Source organism: Panulirus ornatus, chromosome 55 (assembly GCF_036320965.1).
Source record: "Panulirus ornatus isolate Po-2019 chromosome 55, ASM3632096v1, whole genome shotgun sequence".
Classification (NCBI taxonomy): domain Eukaryota; kingdom Metazoa; phylum Arthropoda; class Malacostraca; order Decapoda; family Palinuridae; genus Panulirus; species Panulirus ornatus.
This window is the reverse complement of record NC_092278.1, coordinates 34,583,039-34,596,799: the sequence shown is the minus strand read 5'-3', so window position 1 is coordinate 34,596,799 and position 13,761 is coordinate 34,583,039. Positions and strand designations below refer to the sequence as shown.

The window sequence follows — 13,761 nt, the reverse complement described above, 5'->3', positions numbered from 1 at the left end:
TTTTTTTAATGTTTGATTTATTTTCCTTTTGTTCCCTGTATAGCTCTTATCTCATGACATGTTGTCATTGTGCATAATCCTCCCTTGTTTCAGTTATCAGCACGGTTATCAGCTCCTTATCTTGACGTGTTTGTCAGGTTGCTAAACCAACACAGTGTTTCTCTCTCTTGTCCACCAAGGTTGTTTGTCGTGTGTGTGTGTGTGTGTGTGTGTGTGTGTGTGTGTGTGTGTGTGTGTGTGTGTGGTCTCCGATGCGTGTGTTCGTCGTCCATGGGGTGTGTTTTGTCTGTATACCGTGTAATTTTCGTGTGTCGTGTACGAGTGTGCTTGTATCTGAGTGCGTTTGGACTGTAAGGAGAGAGAGAGAGAGAGAGAGAGAGAGAGAGAGAGAGAGAGAGAGAGAGAGAGAGAGAGAGAGAGAGAGTGGAGGGAGTGTATCGTTACCGTCGGAGTTAAGAGCTGCTCGGAGGGGGTGACCTCCCTCCTCTTTAGTCTTGATCCTTCCTTGTTCGTCACACATCCAGTCACTGAGGTCGGGTCAGGGAGTCTTCAGAGAGGAGTACAAAGGACTGCAAAGCTGCAACAGACCATTTGGATCCTTTCGAGGTTGTTTGTGAGAGCAGAGGAGACCAGAAACACAGTGTGGAGACCTTGAGGTCCCAGGGAACGCCTTTCCATCACTTATTTCTGGCCATCGGGTATACACTTTTTTTTTTTTTTTTTTTGCAGTGACAGTGAGTGACTGTAGTTGGGATTTGTGTTGGGATTTATGAGTTATATAGGAAACGTAATCTTCACACAAGTGAGCTTAGTAAAGTGGCTACCCCTTGTTGATGGAACGCTGCGTCCTGCATATCCAAACAGTTGTTGGTGTCAAAGGAAGGTAGTCGTCTAGTGGCATGTTGAACCTCGATGGGACTTTAGAAAAGACGCAGGGAGGAACCGTCCACTCACTCACCCGGTCGCAACCTCCACCCCCTTGTATTTATTTAATTTTTCGTCTGTCAGAGGATCTATTCACGGACAGGGGAGCCGTCATTGAGGCCAGACCTTGAGAGAGACAGAGAAAGGGAAATTAAGAGAGGGTCTGGAGAGATAACACATCCCCCGACCTTTTGTGTGGGGCTGAGGCCGTTATTTCACGATGGTGAACTCGGACGTCCACAGGCGGTGGACTGTGGTTGGTTATTGAGGCTAATGGAAGGTCTAGGTGAATGTGCGGACGTGTGGAGGTATGTCTCTAGGCTAGCTTTGTCCCCCTCACCACTCACTCTCCCTCTGCCTCTATTGCTGTTATCAGCCTTGTCACCCAGATTCCTCTGACCCTCTATAACCTAAGCTCCTCCATCTTCCATCCACCGTCTCCTCTGCAGTCCCACGTTCCCTCCACAGTCGTTCCAGGTGTCCACACCCCGGCCACCGTCGCGTCTCCTGTTTACATCGACGCCTCTTGCAGACTCGTACTAATTACTCCCTCCCATCCGCACAGCCCACGCCGCTGCCGCCCACACCCTTTCGTCCTGACCCGTGCCGCCCACACCCTTCCCGTCCACTATCCCTCAGTCCTGACCCGTGAAACCCACGCCCTTACCGCCCACTTCCCCCCCGCTCTAACCAGTGTCATCTGCGCTTCCTGAACCTGCGCCGCCCAAGCCACAGCCAACACCGTGCCACCAACAAAGCACCACTATCTACCGCAGTGCACTCCCTCCCTCCTTCCTTCCCCCACCATCATTATTCAGCACCTTCTAGCTGCACCTCAGCCACCAGGTGCCACGGTAGCAACAAGCTTCTGGCCTCGCATTGCTTAAAGATTCCCGTGGCTTACATTCTCCCCCGCGCGCCCGGAGTTTACCTACCAGGTGTTAACCCTATTGGTCGACATAGAATAAGTAATGGAACTCCAAACGATTGAACTCAGACAGCAGCAGGACACTGGGCCCCTTAACAAGGCTGTTTGAGATTCTTGAAGAGAACAGGAACTCGGGAGCTTTGGAACGTAACTCGCGACTGAATCATGAAGGATGTTAGCGGCGCTTGATTAACATCTGTTGCAAATGCGGAGTATTAATCTGTTTGGTGTCTTTACCAGCGCTGACGTGCACTCAAGATACAGACTGTAATAAAGGTATTTTGTGAATTCTGTCTCAGACATTCCTTAGCAGGAAGCCCTCTCTTCCTGTGCACGGCCTCGGAGAGTACATGACAGAGCACCACCCCCCAAGGCATTCTTATGTAAATATGACCGCGTAAGCCTATGCGTCAGCTTGGCTAACGACTCGATAACAGAGCCGTAGGGATATTAGCTGGTGATTATTGGTCGTGAGGGAGACCGCAGGAGCCAGTCTCCTCCGCGCCACTCGCGGCTTATGGGCGTGTAGCGCTCCCACGCCCACCGCGACCTTGGGCCGACGGCGTCATGTGTGTTTGTGGGTTACGGGCGCCTGGGCTGCGTGGGCGCGATCCTTGTCGTCCAGCAACGCTGGCTCGACCTTTAAGCGGCTCCCCAGCGTCGTAAACCTTCACCTGCACCCGTGTCACCTTAACCCCCACCCCAAGCATTCACCTTTTACCCTCCCGCCCTGCCCCCCAAAAAAAATCACACATCAGTCCACTTTTGCTCCTTGTGATCACAGCGACGAAAATAAATCTTTGTGATATATCTGTGTCACTGACTCGGGGTGCCTGTAGTAGCACTTGACTGGGGTGACAGTGAATCGTCCCTTCCTCGTGATTGTGAGACAACCTGATGTGTATAGAGCGAATTTCTGCTGCCTTACTCGTTGATGTGTTCGTGTGCGGTGTGGTTTGTCCGTCCGTCTGTAAGGTCAGTGTCAGGGAGGGTGTGTGTGTGGGTGTGTGTGTGTGTGTGTATCACAGGGTGGGGGGTTGGTGTGGGTGTTGGGGGGTGTTTGTCCTGGTGTTTAGCGCCACTGGTCGGCCAGTCAGGAAGTGCGTCGTGCCACATTCAGCGGTGTGGTTCCTGTGCCCATTTTTATTTGTTGTGGCGCGCGTTTTCTCCCGCCGCATCCGTGAGACCGCCGCGTTTTCCGGGCTAGTTCGGGGTGGTGGTGCCTGTGGCCCACCGCTTTGACCACAGGCTTAACCGCCCGCAAGTGCCACCGCTTCCACCGCCGCCGTCGCCGACGACCGCACGACCCACCGCAACACCTGACGTGGTGGTATCTCCACCGCCACGACCGCAGCCGCGCGGACATACCAAAACACTGGGACAGGACGCGTCTGGCGACCCACAAACTTTATACCGAGTAATTCAGCTGAAATAAGCCCGCGTCTAGCAGCTGCTTCCTACGGTTTCTGTGTAGCTACAGTCCGGCCACCCGAGGATTGACCGTTATGATTCCTCTCTCTTGTCCCCCGATGAGCGTAACTGTGGAGTGTTATTTTCCTCTGTTCGTCTCTTACCTTTTCTCATAGCTTTCTGCCATTCAGAGTTACTAAACATCTACCGAACCATGATCAGTTCTTTTTCTCTGGCTTTTATATACTCTCGCACAAATTGGTGTTTGATAGGGGCATGTTGTTTTTACCCATGCCGTATCGATCACTGAAATCAAGCGGTAATTGAATTGACCTGAGCGGAGCTCCAGTTAGTGCGTGAGACAGCCGCTGGGAGTTTAGGGCAACCGACACACGTGCCCGGAGTGACGTGGTATGTGTTTACAGCCATACGTCACAATCAGATCTCTTACGCCAGCACTTCCCTCCATTTACAGAGGCGTGGGATCGGCTACCCAACACTGGAGCCATCGGGAACTGAAGTCTTTACATCTGTTGTACGCCCGCAGGCGAGGTTTCCATTTTCTGACGCTCATTAAGAATATTGCCTTTTCTTTTTTTCTCCATGAATTCCTCTCAGTCCCTCACCCATCGTTCCTCTGGAATTGAAATTTCTTGACTGCTTCCCTCTCTTCGTCTTCAAACAATTACTGCCTCCTCCTCCTCCTCCTCCTCCTCCTCCTCCTCCTCTTTTCCATCTTATCTTCCGAACTACCGACACATTTACTGTCGAATATCACACCTCTTTCAGACACGAATCCCGTTGGCTACAGTCGGGTCTCTCAAGGCTACTGCCGATGCCATCACAGAAGCCCGGGAGGCCTTCCCATGGAGATATGCTGCGCGAACTACTCCCATCCTCATCATCTGTGTACCGTCAGGCGTGATAGTGGGCGACGGGGATATTGTCACTCTGTCTTAAAGAAGCAGCGTCCCTCCCGCCTCATGGTTGAAATTGCCGATGGTCGGTCTGATTTGTGGCGCAAGAGTTTGGCAGATTTTATTGTGCCCTCCCGCCCGCACATCCTACGGTCGGCGGCGCAAGAGGGGGAGGATACCGAGTGTACAGAAAGGCCAGGGGATCGGGTTACATAAAGTTACATAATAAAGAAAATTGAATGAGTCACTCAACAGTTTACAAAGTGAACTGTTTACCAACTTTGAGTAACTTGACCGTGTGTGAGAGCAGCTGCTCCCTGCTCTGTGGGAAATTTTCTTACAATGTTGGGGGTATTATGCACTCGTGCACCTCTGGGCAGTGGCGAACGCAACCTCGCCATACCATGTCCATCATGTATTGTTTGCCGTGCTGCCTATAATCCCACTGCTTTTCAGAGATACACAGGTGGACTGTCTTAGTGCCTCACACTTCTTCAGGGACAGCCTGGGACCCATGTGATTTAGTGTTGCGTCGGGTTTTTTTTTTAAGTGGAAATTAACAACTTGGACTTTACAGGAGTAAGAGCCACACTTTCTTGCGTTCCTTGACCCTCAGCTGTGTTATTATGAGTGCGTGCCTCACCAGATGGATATAATCTAAAGAACTTGAAGACTGTGATCTCAAGCCACATGGGGGATCATTTTGAAGCAGACAGACTGTTGTCGACAAAACGTTGGAGCACGTCAAAACACATGCAGTGCCCGTAGGTATGTATACACTTCCGTGAGAAGATATACATGAACAATTGTATGGTGCTCGCACTTCATTGATTGTCCGTGTATTTGTGTTCATGACCTACGATGATGTGACGCATTGATCGCCTTGACTGTGCGGTGTGGGACCGAGCTGTTGCGAGCCCCGTCTGATCATGCCAGTCTACTTGGTGAACCGCGCGCCGACGTAGTGACCTACGGCTCGGGAGGTTAGCCAAGACGTGGGAGAAGCTTATCTAGAGCCGCTGTGAGATGTTATTGATGTATGGCGGTGACGAGTTGATCCGCCACCAAACCCCGGAGATTTTAACTCTAAGTCCTCACGAGCTGTGGGTGCGGGGTCTGTTGCTTGACACAGGACTACCTCCCATCGCTCATCATCATTGTCTTCCTGGAATATTATGCGTAATCCACCTTTATATTTCCATCTTGGAGAGGATTACTCTTATATTCAAGCTGGGGGAAGTGGCATTGATTATTCCAAAAGTTTTATTCTCGGAGAGAAATGGGGACCTAATCCACAACAGAGTGAGGTGCTTGTGGCGCCTGCACTGCCGGTTTTTGTTTGGGGGGGAACAAAGATCTTCCAGCACTCTCGATCGAGAAATTGTAAATGTCGCGTGTGCGACCCAGGAAAACAAAGTGATTTTAAGGTGTTCCGCTCCAGGCTTCATCAGACTCGAAGGAAGTCAAGTGAGGCCGGTGAATGGTCTTTTGAGTTTCGAAATCCAGCCGTTTCTACGTGATTGATTTGTTGCGTTGGTGGAACGAGTTTAGTAATTGGATGGGGGTGTTGAAATTCATCTGTATTCTACTGGTGTGAAGTTCTGTATTCCTGTATTCCTCTGTAGTGAAGGGATGGAGGAAGTATCTGTATTTGATGTATTGATCCGTGGCTCACTAATGACTCAGATTGTTCTGAGCATACCCTTGTAAACACTCTTATGCTCGATTGGCATCTCCATATGTAGCGTCGGGGCGAGTTTGGGAGGATGGGGGGTGCCGTTCCACCAACTGCCGCCTCATCCGTGCCAGTTGGTACGCAGTGTGTGTGTGTGTGTGTGTGTGTGTGTGTGTGTGTGTGTGTGTGTGTGTGTGTGTGTGTTGTGTTGATGTTTCCGGTGCAGCATTTGTCATTTGCCACAGCCAGTTCTCTGGGTATTATATGTTGATTCAGTTAATGCAGGAAGTGAATTGTTATCTTCATGGTCCAGCTCAACTCCAGCAGCTGTTCACGGTCAAGTCTATCAGCCGCACGTATTTACGGTCCCGTGCAACAGCTGCATGTCTCATATGGTCTAGCCCAACAGCTGTACGTCTCCAGAGTCCAGCCCAGAAGCTGCGCCCCTTTGATGGTCCAGCCAAGATCTTGCATTTCTTCGCAATGGTGCATCCACTAGAACGCCTTCAGGTAGGTTGTAGTTCCCTTGCACGTTAGGAATGGGTCGGGCGGCGCTGTGCGGCGTCAAACCCCGACACTTAGCAGCGTGCTGTAGGTTGACGGAGCTCACCCGCGCGTCCCCCTCCTCTCCCCAAAACCAGCCATGCCAGGTATACCGTCGTGTTGTGAACGCTACGTCAGCAACAGACGCTTGTTGTAGCTGACGACGATGAAGCTTTCCACATTTCCCTTAGCATTGCTTTGTTTGTAGGAAGGGGGAGGGGGGCACTGTACAATCAGCGCACGCTGCGCAGAAGCAGCTGGGGATGCCGTCTGAACTCACTGTCGGTGGAGTTAAGAGAGGCTGAGGAGGATAGAGTCAGACGGGCATCGTCGAGGGAGGTGGGTCATGGTAGATTTAGTGGACATCCCACTCCGACGCTATGGCGTAGGGCGTACGTAAGATGTGTGATTATGAGATGAGTTGGTTGGTGGTGCACCAAGCCACGCGGGCACACTGTAGCCGCCTGGGCTGTGGTTTAGGTATTGGGGGATGTATCCGAGAGAGGGATTGGTTTACTTGGGTTGTAGGTGGAGCAGTGCTTCCTACCGCCCTTAGCCATGGGGGGGCCTCTTCTCTCTGTCCTAACCCGCGGATATCCTGCCACCGCCACCGCCCAATATCCACGTCACTCACACGGTGCAATTTACCCCCGCCGCCCTGTGATTACGTCACACACCAGGAACAGCTTGCCTCAGCCGCTCATTGTTTACATAACACACAGGGCACAGCCGACCGTTGCTTACGTCATACGTGGTACAGCCTGCCCCTACTGGCTACTCCTGCTCTTTATGCACGTCATCAGAAAGGTACACTGTCCCTTGCCTTGCCCACGTACACATGACTGTTTACATTACACCCGTGGTCCAGTCCGGGGCCGTCACCCGCTGCAGTTCAACACCACCACCACCACCACCACCACACTCGTGTTTGGGTTACTACCTCAGTGGTATAACTCGCCTTATGTATCCCTTAACGTCGTTATCGGAGGTCTCCTACCCTCACCGGCCCAGTCAGACATCTTCCCTTGCCTTGCCTTGCCTTACCTTACCTTACCTTACCTTACCTTACCTTACCTTACCTTACCTTACCTTACCTTAGATGGTTTTCGAAGTCCTATGACACCCACAGTTGGACTTGGGACTTTACCTTGCCTTACTTCTACTTTACAATTTCGCAGGTCTTCTTCCCCCAAAGCTGCTGTGTCGGTGGTCTTCTTCCCCGCAGGCTGCTGTGTCGGAGGCCCTCTTCCCCCCAGGCTGATGTGGCGGAGGTGGTCTTCCCCCAGGTTGCTATGTCGGAGGCCTTCTTCTCCCAAGGCTGCTGCGCTAGTAGACCAGAGCCTTTTATTTTCCTTACCATACAGCCTATAGGCGCTGGAGAAGAGGTAGAGAGGGGAGATTTGCGTCCTGGAAATTGAGGTAACAGCTTATGTAAAGCTGCAATCCCGCAGTAAGTCGTGAGCAAACGCCCAAGATGTTCATCCTATCAAATCCCACTTTTGGGGACATTCTCTCCCCATCCCATTCGCCTTGCCTCTCTCGGCACGACACTGAGGGACTCTCCACTAATATCGACTCTTCGTCTCCACTTCCACACCACCCTAGAAAAGATTGTCCAGTGGATTCCTCACGGTGGAACTACAGTATTTCGGGTGGTTGCACGCAACGTAGACCTCGGATGTTTACAGTAAACACTGTAGACATCTTGTGTTTGGTTTATTCCTCCCCTTGATTTCAGCGGTGAGTTTTGTATACGGTTTTACATGCATGTCGGGTTAATAGGGAATGTATCTTTAATGTAAGGTGAGAACGATGATTTCCAAAAGTATTAAGATCAGATTACATGATGAAGTAATTGCCAGACTAAGGCTAGGATATAGGTACTATTGGCGCTTTGGCCTAACTGGAGATATTAATCATGTAAATTGTTAAGTTTGTGGTCAAGAGATTTGGACACAAATTGGAACGCTATGGCTTAGAATGTAAAGTATGCTGTACCTCTCTCCCGTCTGCGCCCTCAGAGATTACAGCCTCAGTGATTTCAGCCGTTCCCGGTAGTTGACGTCATTTACAGCGTCAGTGCGGGTCACGAAGGAGCTTAGCACGTAGTACGATCGTGCAGTTTGTCACGCCCCTTAAATATGATGTTAGTCCGGTAGCCACATTCGGCCCGGGAGAGTAACAGTAATTTGAAGAGCGTCATCATCGCTCTCTCTCTCTCTCTCTCTCTCTCTCTCTCTCTCTCTCTCTCTCTCTCTCTCTCTCTCTTCTCTTCTCTTCTCTTCAGGTCCGTAAGATCCAGCCAGCCGTGTTTTTTTTTTTTTTTTTTTTTTTTTTTTTTTTTTTTTTTTTTTAGGAAGAGGCAGCTAGTTTTCTCGTTATGTTCGCAAGTGGCCAGTGTCGCCATCCGTTACTTACTCCGAGGTCTTTCACTTGGTTATTTCGAAGCACGACGCTTGTGGCTTCTGTCCTGCATTATTTAATGCCTTTTTTTGTATTCATTTATTCCACATCTCTTGTTCAGAGTTTTGTTGAAACTTCACACGCCGTTTAAGGGAATAGTATGTTCAGTGCCCTACGGGAATGCTCGAGTTAATGTCTGCTGGTATCTTACTGGTTTAATCCACTGTGGATGTGATATCTTTATCACCCCTACTATAACCACGTCCTTTATTGGTGTTGGGAGTGGATGTGACACCACCACCACATCCTTTATGATGTTGGATGTGGGTGTGACGCCTCTGACACCACCGCCACCACCTCATCCTTTATGATGTTGGATGTGGGTGTGACACCACCACGACCACCACATCCTTTATGATGTTGGATGTGGGTGTGACCCCCTCTGACACCACCGCCACCACCTCATCCTTTATGATGTTGGATGTGGGTGTGACACCACCACGACCACCACATCCTTTAAGATGTTCGATGTGGATGTGACACCTCTGACACCACCGCCACCAACTCATCGTGTGACACCACCACGACCACCACATCCTTTATGATGTTCGATGTGGATGTGACGCCTGTGACACCACCGCCACCACCTCATCCTTTATGATGTTGGATGTGGGTGTGGCACCACCACAGCACACCCTTGGCACCGTTACCCTGAAGAGCCGTGCGAGTTTTTGCTGGCGAGTTGTTCCACTCAGCCTCTGCCTCACTTTCACCCGGCCGGCCTCTCCTGGGGGCGACGCTACTGCTGCCTTTGTTGCCGTGTCCAGCGCGGCGGTGGACATATATAGATGAGTGGGGGAGAGAGGGAGAGGGAGAGAGTGCGAGTTGAAGCGGACGGTGGAGCAGGTGTAGCAGCTGTGCTCGGCTGAGGTCAGCCGGGGCGGGATGGGTCAGGTTGAGGGTGGTTGGGGGTATGTCTCATCCGTCCTGCCTGACCCCCATCACCTGAGCGTTGACCTATCCATGGATGTCGGCTCTTGCCTCCCTGACCTCTGACCTATCTGTTATACCCTGCTGCTGCCCTCTTGTCTCCGCTCGCAGCCCTTCCAAGTCTACCCCTTTTCCCACTGGCTCCCTTTTCAACTATTCCGTCTTCCTATCCATCGTCCGTCCTCTTGCCTCCACCTCCTATCCATGGGGGTACTGTCTTGCACGTCTCTCCTGTGCTATGAATAAATTGTGATCACTTATCATCGCAGAGAGGATGGGGCCTGAGGCTTATACCTTGATGGCGAGACTATATTTAGCCCTCCCATTTTTAACCCTGTTTTTTTTCGGTGGCTTTAACTTCATCCCGGATTTGTTTTCCATGAACTAGGCTATTATCTCCAGGTACTGGTCCGTGGTGAAAGTCAGTCAAGAGTTGGGGAGGGAAACAGGTATAACGAAACTCGCATTACGTTTTCTCCTGTCTCGTGGGATCAACTCCGAGGCCTTGTGGATGTGAGCCGGGCAGAACACGGACGACCCCCCGAGGCCTTGTGAGCCGGATAGAACACGGGCGACCTCTGAGGCCTAATGCTGTGAGCCGTACCAACTTGGAACACAGCTCTGGGTCTCATCCTCAGTGTCTGTCTGTTGTTTGGCTTGTGGGTAGGGGGGCGAGGGACACAATAAGAGACTGGTAGTAAGTGGTAAAGGCAGACAAGGCTCCTTTATTACGCCCGACCCCCGAGGGAGAGGCCTGTACACGTGATCTGTGCAGGAAGGAACAGCGAGGCCGGCCGATTCATGAGGGAGACCAGGAGTGGGGTCTTCCTTCTGCGGGGGACGAGGACTGGCGTGCGCGGGTCCCCTATGTGTTACGCATCCCTAAGCTGGCCCACCCCAGGGCCCCGCCGAGGCACCCAGCACCCCCTATCAGTCATGCGTCGCGGTGGTTCACTCGGCCGGTCCTCGCCCCTCAAGGACAACACGCTGTAATAGGTATTACTGCCGCCTCCGCCGACCCCCTCCACCAGCAGCCGCCTGCCCTGGTGCATGTAACACATCTTTGTCTCGGCTTCTGGCACCTCCCTACACCGGCGGAGAAGACTCGGGGGAGGATGGAACAGGCAGGCGTAACAGGTTGCTGCCTCACCACCAGCCATGATGTCAGGTGGGGGTAACTTCCGGCCAAGGGGTGAGAGTGCCTCAGGTTGATCCCAAGGAGAGTGCTGTTGTATTTAGTATTAATCCACACCACCACCGAGGCGTAATTACCAATCATAATAGCTCTGTTCCTACCAGCGGTACTGGACTCCCTTCGCCAGACCCCCCACATGACGTACCTACACTTCCGCACAGCTACTCTTCCCCAATACTGTTACCATTTCAGAGGGTGTGATCAATAAGGCCACTTGTTCGTCTGTTCCTGGAGCTATCTCGCCGAGGTGGGGGAACTGCGAGCGAGTTCGAAAATAGAAAAAAAAAAAATCACATGCAAAAGTTCTCTGGGTCTGTTTTTCTTTTTTTTCTCTTTTTTTTTTCTTTTTTTGAGGAGCCTGAGGGTGCTTTGGACGTTGTCGAAGGGGTGATGGTTCCGCCTCCCAGACGATGGTGTGTCGAGGGCGGTAGTTGGCTCATGGTGACGCCCTCGGGTGATAGTTCCTGTTTGGGTGGTGGTGGTGGCGTGACGTAACTTACGCACGCCGCCCGTGCGACACATCGTCAGCTGAACAGTCGGGGTAACGTCTCTCCACTATGGATGGTAACGTAAATCACAGTATGTATTCTTATACATATTCTCTCGTGTTCAAGGTTCCAAATGTACGGAAATAGTCATTCCATAGCTTGGCTATATATATCTTTTCTTTCAAACTATTCGCCATTTCCTGCGTTAGCAAGGTAGCGTTAAGAACAGAGGACTGGACCTTTGAGGGAGTATCCTCACCTGGCCCTCTTCTCTGTTCCCTCTTTTGGAAAATCAAAAAAAAAAAAAAAAAAAAAAAAAAACGAGAGGGGATGATTTCCAGCCCCCCGCTCCCTCCCCTTTAAGTCGCCTTCTACGACACGCAGGGAATACGTGGGAAGTATTCTTTCTCTCCTATCCCCAGGGATAATATATATATATATATATATATATATATATATATATATATATATATATATATATATATATATGTGTGTGTGTGTGTGTGTGTGTGTGTGCCAGGAGAGTAATGTAGACCCAGTGGCTCCTTGTTTGACGCGTTTATCGAATAGATCAATCGTGCACAAATCAAGGTCAATCAAAGATGGTAATCCAAAAAGTTTTTCCTGAAAATATGGTTCTCTCAGAAACACATCTTCATTCATGTCATTTCAAGAAATGGTAATCCAAAAAGTTTTTCCTGAAAATATGGTTCTCTCAGAAACACATCATTCATGTCATTTCAAGAACTCTGAGCAGGAGTCGCTCACCTCTACCCGTCACAGCGGGCAGCACGTCATGTATTTTGGTGCATGCATTCCCTCCTGGCTTGTATACTCATGATCAGCCAGACAACCTGTCGTTGTTTTTCCTTTATTTCAACTTCTCTTGAGATACCGTTCAACATGTGTGTGTGTGTGTGTGTGCGCGCGCGTGCGTGTGTGTGTGTGACTGACTGGCTCCGCGGTGATTAACACCTTATCTCGATAGTCTGTGGGTGGATACGCGTGTGTGTGGGTGTGTGTGTGTGTGTGTGCGTGTGTGTGCGTGTGAGAGAGAGAGAGAGAGAGAGAGAGAGAGAGAGAGAGAGAGAGAGAGAGAGAGAGAGAGAGAGAGAGAGAGAGAGGTGAGGGAGGGAAACTCTCGGAATCACTCGTATCAGATCACTCTTACATCAATTCCATGAAGTGAGTGGGGTACATTTGAGAGGGAGTTCCAGTCACGTTGATGGTCAGGTGATAACGCTTGTGTGACGCCTAGCCAGAGCGCTGCTGCTGCTGCTGCGACAGCGTCCTCACGGTCGTGATGTATCCAGCGTCCTCACGGTCGTGATGTATCCAGCGTCCTCACGGTCGTGATGTATCCCGCATCCTCGCGGTCGTGATGTATCCTGCGTCCTCACGGTCGTGATGTATCCAGCGTCCTCGCGGTCGTGATGTATCCAGCGTCCTCGCGGTCGTGATGTATCCAGCGTCCTCACGGTCGTGATGTATCCCGCGTCCTCGCGGTCGTGATGTATCCAGCGTCCTCACGGTCGTGATGTATCCAGCGTCCTCGCGGTCGTGATGTATCCCGCGTCCTCACGGTCGTGATGTATCCCGCGTCCTCACGGTCGTGATGTATCCAGCGTCCTCGCGGTCGTGATGTATCCAGCGTCCTCACGGTCGTGATGTATCCCGCGTCCTCGCGGTCGTGATGTATCCCGCGTCCTCACGGTCGTGATGTATCCAGCGTCCTCACGGTCGTGATGTATCCCGCGTCCTCGCGGTCGTGATGTATCCAGCGTCCTCACGGTCGTGATGTATCCAGCGTCCTCGCGGTCGTGATGTATCCCGCGTCCTCACGGTCGTGATGTATCCCGCGTCCTCACGGTCGTGATGTATCCAGCGTCCTCGCGGTCGTGATGTCTCCATCGAGCATTGCCTGATGAGCGGTCATCCAGTACATGCCATGCTCGGTGAGCGGTGGTCAGCTGGGCTCATGGTCCTTTGCTGATGGGTTCGTGTCTATTTCCAGGACGTGTATTTTGGTCTGGTCTGTCGTGACAGCGGCTGGCGGGCTGGGTATATATATATTTTTTTTTTCATACTTTGACCTCATGGTATAAAGAAATATGTGGAATACGGTACATAATTTTTTTTTTCTAAAGTCACGGTTTGTTAAAAGGTCCGGAAACGATTTAAATCACGACTTGTGCACGTTATTTTAAATCGTCATCATGCATCGTCATTGAGTGGGATGTGAAAGAAATGGGACTCCGTGTTGCTGGGGTTAACCTTTCGCGCGTGAG

At 51.1% G+C, this 13,761-nt stretch overlaps 1 protein-coding gene across 1 annotated transcript in view; it reads left to right on the top strand.

Annotated features, from left to right (window-relative positions):
• siz (Brefeldin-resistant Arf-GEF family protein schizo) overlaps positions 1 to 13,761 on the top strand; it is a 578,443-nt gene that overhangs the window by 19,075 nt on the left and 545,607 nt on the right. The gene's annotated exons all lie outside the window — the stretch shown is intronic.